This window comes from Triticum dicoccoides, chromosome 1B, assembly GCF_002162155.2.
Source record: "Triticum dicoccoides isolate Atlit2015 ecotype Zavitan chromosome 1B, WEW_v2.0, whole genome shotgun sequence".
NCBI lineage: Eukaryota > Viridiplantae > Streptophyta > Magnoliopsida > Poales > Poaceae > Triticum > Triticum dicoccoides.
The window spans coordinates 476,427,466-476,434,245 of record NC_041381.1 but is presented as its reverse complement, the minus strand read 5'-3'; the positions used below and the strand labels follow the sequence as shown (position 1 = coordinate 476,434,245).

The 6,780-nt window shown below is 45.9% G+C and overlaps 1 pseudogene; it reads left to right on the top strand.

The window, feature by feature from the left end:
• The first annotated feature begins 2,679 nt into the window (after positions 1 to 2,679).
• On the top strand, positions 2,680 to 3,826 carry LOC119350490 (annotated as a pseudogene).
• The last annotated feature ends 2,954 nt before the right edge of the window (positions 3,827 to 6,780 follow it).

The window sequence follows — 6,780 nt, the reverse complement described above, 5'->3', positions numbered from 1 at the left end:
TGACATTGCGGTTCGACCGAGAAAGATCTTCATAGAATATGTGGGAACCAATATGAACATCCAGGTTCCGCTATTGGTTATTGACCGGAGAGGTGTCTCGGTCATGTCTACATAGTTCTCGAACCCGTAGGGTCTGCATGCTTAACGTTCGATGACGATATGTATTATATGAGTTATGTGTTTTGGTGACCGAAGGTTTTTTGGAGTCCCGGATGAGATCACGTACATGATGAGGAGTCTCTAAATGGTCGAGAGGTAAAGATTGATATATTGGAAGGTGGTATTCAAACACCGGAAGGGTTCCAGAGTGTATCAGGTACATACCGGAGTACTAGATGGGTTACCGAAACCCCCTGGTGGAAGATATGGGCCATAGGAGGGAGGCACACTAGCTCACAAGGGGCTGGCGTGCCCCCACCAGGGGGAAACCGAATTGGACAAGGGGTGGGGGCGGCGCCCCCCCCTCCTTCTCCTACTCCCTCTCCTTCCCCCTTTCCTCCCACGGAAAAAGGAAAGGGGGCCAAATCCTAGTGGGAGTCCAAGTGGGACTCCCCCCCCCACTTGGGGCGCGCCTAGGCCAGCCTTCTCTCCTCCCTCATTTATATATTGGGGGCACCCCTATGAGACACAACAATTGCTCCAAGCCATGTGCGGTGCCCCCTCCACAGTTTACGCCTCCGGTCATATTCTCGTGGTGCTTAGGCGAAGCCCTGCGTGGATCACATCACCATCACCGTCACCACGCCGTCGTGTTGACGGAACTCATCTACTCCTTCAACCCTCTATTGGATCAAGAGGTTGAGGGGCGTCATCGCATTGAACGTGTGTAGAACTCGGAGGTGCCGTATGTTAGGTACTCGATAGGTCGGAACGGGAACGTAGCATGCAATTTCAAAAAAAAATCCTACGCTCACACAAGATCTATAAAGGAGATGTATAGCAACGAGAGGGGGAGAGTGTGTCTACGTACCCTCGTAGACCAAAAGCGGAAGCGTTTGACAACATCGTTGATGTAGTTGAACTTCTTCTTGTTCCGACCGATCAAGTATCGAACGTACGGCACCACCGAGTTCTGCACACGTCCGGCTCGATGACGTCCCTCGAACTCTTGATCCAGCAAAGTGTCGAGGAAGTAGATGAGTTCCGTCAGCACGACGGCATGGTGACGGTGATGGTGAAGTGATCCGCGTAGGGCTTCGCCTAAGCACCGCGAGAATATGACCGAGGGTGTAATCTGTGGAGGGGGGCACCGCACACAGCTAACAGATCTTGTTGTGTGTTCTAGGCGCCCCCTTCCCATGTATATATAGGTGGGAGAGCGAGGAGAGCATCAAGGGGGCGCCCCAAGTAGGAGGAATCCTAATTGGGCGCCTCCCCAATTCGGCCTCCCCCCTTCCATAAGTTCCGGAGGGGGAAGGAAGGAGGAGGGAGGTGGGAAGGACGGGGGAGGCCGAATCCCTCCCCTTACTCCTCTCTTCTCCTCTGGTTCAGCCCATATGGGGGCATAGCAGCCCTTGCTGGCTACTGCGTTTCCCATCTTGGCCCATTAGGCCCATATCTTTTGCCGGGGGTGCCCGGAACCCCTTCCGGTGACCCGATATGTACCCGGTACCATCCGGAACACTTCCCATGTCTAAATACTATTGTCATATATAATACCTATCGACCATTTCAATACTCCTCATCATGTCTGTGATCTAATCCAGGACTCCGAACAACATTCGGTCACCAAATCACATAACTCATATATACGAAATCGTCATCGAACGTTAAGTGTGCGGACCCTACGGGTTCGAGAACTATGTAGACAAGACCGAGACACCTCTCTCGTCAATAACCAATAGCGGACCCTAGATGCTAATATTGGCTCCTACATATTCTATGAAGATCTTTATCGGTCAAACCGTAATGACAACATATGTTATTCCCTTTGTCATTGGTGTGTTACTTGCCCGAGATTCGATCGTCGGTATCTTCATACCTAGTTCAATCTCGTTACTGGCAAGTCTCTTTACTCGTTCCATAATACATCATCCCGCAACTAACACATTATTCACTTTGCTCGCAAGGCTTCTTATGATGTGTATTACCGAGAGGGCCCAGAGATACCTCTCCGATATTCGGAGTGACAAATCCTAATCTCGATCTATGTCAACTCAACAAACACATTCGGAGACACATGTAGAGCATCTTTATAATCACCCAGTTACGTTGTGACGTTTGATAGCACACAAGGCATTCCTCCGGTATCCGGGAGTTGCATAATCTCATAGTCGGAGGAATATGTATTTGACATGAAGAAAGCAATAACAATAAAACTGAATGATCACAATCCTAAGCTAACGAATGGGTCTTGTCCATCACATCATTCTCCTAATGACGTGACCCCGTTCATCAAATGACAACACATGTCTATGGTTAGGAAACTTAACCATCTTTGATTAACGAGCTAGTCTAGTAGAGGCTTAATAGGGACACGGTGTTTTATCTATGTATCCACACATATATCAAGTTTTTGGTTAATACAATTCTAGCATGAATAATAAAAATTTATCATGAAATAAGAAAATATAAAATAACAACTTTAGTATTGCCTTTAGGGCATATTTCCTTCAAAGAAGGACCCAAAGCTCGTGCCATGCTGCCAGGGACAAACGAAACAATCCAGGTGCTTCGTCCATGGCTGACCTCCCAGGCGCGCCTGCCGTGGTCGTGGATGCACTACAGGCAAACACGTCGGAGACTTCAGCCGAGGAGGACGCGCCGGGAGTGCTGCTGCCGCGGCCCTGGGTGCGGTCGGGGCTGGACAACTGGTTCTAGGAGGCCGGGCTAAACGGGTCGTTGTGGGAGGAGGTTACCATGCGCATGGCGACGGCGGGGTACGACGGCCGGAGCGTGAAGCGGTGCAATGATATGTGGGAGAACATCAACAAGTACTTCCGCAAGGCCAAGGAGAGCGGCAAGAAGTGCACCGCGCACGCCAAGACTTGCCCCGACTTTGACGAGCTCGATCACCTCTACTTCCACCCCGGTCGTGGCTCCGGCATCGGTGCCGCCTCCTCCACTGTCGTCGGCAACACCAACACCAAAACAAATGCCAATGTCAATGCCATAGCCAGCGCCGACGACGCGGGCAACAAGGCAAGCACGGAGTTGCTGGACGCGGTGGTCAAGTACGCCACCGACACGCACTACGGCACCCCGGGGTTCCCGACCGACGGCGTCCATGGCGGCAGTGGAAATATATAATAGAGCACCTACACCTAGGTCCTCTCTATCTAGCCATCCATTTCCTGCATCGTGATTCGTGCAAGTACATCTCTCTTATTTATTTCTCCCACACAGAACATATTTTGAAGTTCAAACCTATGCAGCTTAGCAAAGCTTTCTAACTAGAATTTAGGATAATTTTTTTAGATTTTTTGGTCAGACATAAATATATAAAATATGTTTTGTTTGATTAAAAAAATCATATTTCTAGTATTTATGTCAGACAAAAAATCTAAAAGATTTATCCTAAATTGTGGTTAGAAAGTTTTGTCACGCTGCAAAGGTTTGAGCTTCAAGATATGCTTTATACGAGAGAAACAAAAAAAATTCATATAAAAGATTAGTTGTGTCGTACAGATTTTAAAGCGATATTGAAGAGTTAGAATAGCAGGGTCGGGTGCAAGTGCTCTAAAATCCACTGCAGGCCAAGAAGGCACCAAGGACGACGGCGAGGCCGTCGACATGGGCAGGGCGTCGGGCAGAGCAGGCCACGACCATGAGGACGAGGTGGCCCGAATCCACGGCTCACGGGCACGACAACGACGACGATCATTAGACCGAGGAACTTACTTAACTAGGACTACATGCTTAGCTAGCTAGAACGGATCGACCTGTCCGACGTCGGAGAAAATTTGCGGTTGCTTCTGCTTGTTGAAAGCTCAGCCATCTACGTCCCATTCGAAGCTCATCACAATGTATACGTGCGTGCGTACGTATGTGGCACCTACGGATGTGGCCTGCGGTGCTAGTCCGGCATAGCTTCATATTGAACGCGAAAAAAAAGACATCCGCTGTTGATTACAGAAAACAGTGAGGGCTATCCACAAAAGTGCAATGTTGACCGGCTTAACCAGCGTGGCGCCAATTGAGTCCTGATTGGCTTTTGACCAAAACATCACATTCCCTACGAGTTCTAGGATGACATTGTGATGTTTTGCAAATTTTAGACTAAAACATCACATTTCATACAAGTTCTAGGACCTGTGTTGTCATTACCTCTTCCTGGGGCGGTAGCGACCGACGGTGCCAAACGCTGGAATCAACCGACGGAAAACATCTCACGCGCCGGCTGCCTCCTATGTTGCCACGTCCCTCATGGACCCCGCACACCGCTATCTGTTTCAAGTTACATTACATGCAGATTGGCACCACTTTTAGTATTTTCTACATGTTAATATCAAGTTTGGGATCAGCCATTACAAAAATGTCTAATTTCTTAAGATATGATGAGATTTTGCATAATATATGTTGAATTTTTTCTTAAGATATGATGAGATTTTGCATAATGCACAGTGAAAATTTCGCAAGTTATGGTGAACATTTTCTTAATACACGATGAGTTTCAAGAATATTATGATTACACAATTTCCTAATTTGTAGTGAACATTTTTAATGCACCATGGACTTTTCTTTGCAAACGCTGAACATTTTTCTAATAATATGAACCTTGAACATATTTTGAATGCAAATTGAATATTTTTGTAATATATTTTGAAATATTTTCTTAAGATATGATGAAAAGATTACTTAATGCACGGTGATTTTTTTTGTAATTTATGGTGAGCTTTTTTTTAATACACGATGAGTTTCAAGAGCATTATGGTGAACATTTTCTTAATACATGGTGAATTATTTGTATTTCAAGAAATGTTCAGCATGTGTTAAAAACTTATTGTGTAAATCATTCTTGCATTTCAAGAGACATGTCGATTCTTTTAATAAAAGTTGAACAGTTTTAATGCATTTCTGAAATTTATTATGATTACACATTTATTTTTAATACATGTTGTTAACTTTTTAAGTAACAGTGCATTTAAAAGAATACAATCAACATGCGAGTAACTCAAATAAAAAACTGTGTGTAGGTCATACATTTTTTAATAGTTGTGTATTTGAATAATATAATTAGGATACATAATAATTGTGCATGGTTTTTTGAACACAGTACGGACGCAAGCGCTCATATACACGCGCATACACTCACCCATATGAACGCACACACGCACACCCTACCCCTATGAGCATCTCCGAAAGACTGAGCCGGTATATCATCTTGAAATTTACGAAGTCACCGTATGCACCTCATAGTCGACGGGAACGTATCCTCCCACTGAATGCGCATTGCCGGAAATCCTGAAATAAATCTAGGAATAAATGCGAGCAGCAGGATTTGAACCCTGGTGGGCTAAGGATACCATAGTCCCTCTAACCATCCAACCACAGGTTGGTTTGCATAATTGTGCATGGTTGTGGTCCTAAATACAGACACATTAAATTTGGGCGGTGCCTGTGTTTTAGTCCGGTGCTCGACACTTAATAATACTAATATGTAATCGCAAAAATATATGTGTTAATATCATGATTAAAAAAACAGTAACCCAGCGCGCAGCCTCGCTGGGCCAACCGCCGGCCCAACGTCTTTGGATAGTACAAAATGTGTGCCGCATGTGCTTTCGTGGCGGGCTGGCTAGCCCGCTGCCCTGCTGAACCGCAGGTTGCCTGTTCAAATCTTGCGCGGGATTCAAATTTTGTTTGTTTTCTTTATTTGTTCGAACCGACACAAATTTTCAAACGCGTCCGAATCGGTGGTGAAAATTACGAACGAAAAAAAAGCCTCTCATAAGAGCCTTTTCCCCGAAATAATTGGGCATTTATATGATTGCGAGCAAAGCAAGGGAGTTTTCTGTAAAAACATGCCACGTAGCACCCGACAGGCGGGCCCAACTGGCCAGTTTCCCTATCAATACGTATAAACGGCAGTTTTAGCCTCTTTTGCAATGCCTCGCCCCAAAGTTGATACTCACACGTAAAAAATACCAATTTTGGTACCAATCTGTTTTCAATGCCCCAATTGAGGTTCTTCTGTGCAAGTTACTCTGTTTCACCTTATCTCCAACCGAAGCGAGCACAACCACATGTTCCCCAATCCCATTTCACCAACCTCTCCATTCCTTCCATGGGTCCTCTTCTCCTACCTTCCTTGAGTCGGCCATGGATCCCCTATTTTCCTACCTCCTAATTCCTTCATGGATGTGCCTCCCCTCGACGCACCCGGATCGACGACGTCTAAGTGCACCCAAACAAAAAGTGAGGAAAATATTGTCTGCATGGCTTTGATCTTGTTGCTGCAAAATCGTCATGGCCCTATTGTCGGAGGTCGTGCTACAAGCCCTGGGTAGCGGAGCTGCAGCCACAAATTGTGATCATCGACTGCCACATAGATAATGTTGCGGTGGCAACGACTACAACATGTGGATGATGTTGTGGTGAGAACTCCGATGATGGTGATGAGATAGTAGTTCCCAACATCGTCCACATTGCAATGAGTCGCGCCAACATGACCCATATTACAATGGATGACAAAAGGCCCACGTAGAGATAATTACACGATAGTACCACATTTGGGGCGACGGTGGCGAATTGATACCAAGTTTAGTAATTTTTACGTGGCAGTACCAAGTTTGGGGCGAACCATTGCAAATCGGTCTAAACTTCATATTTCTACGTATT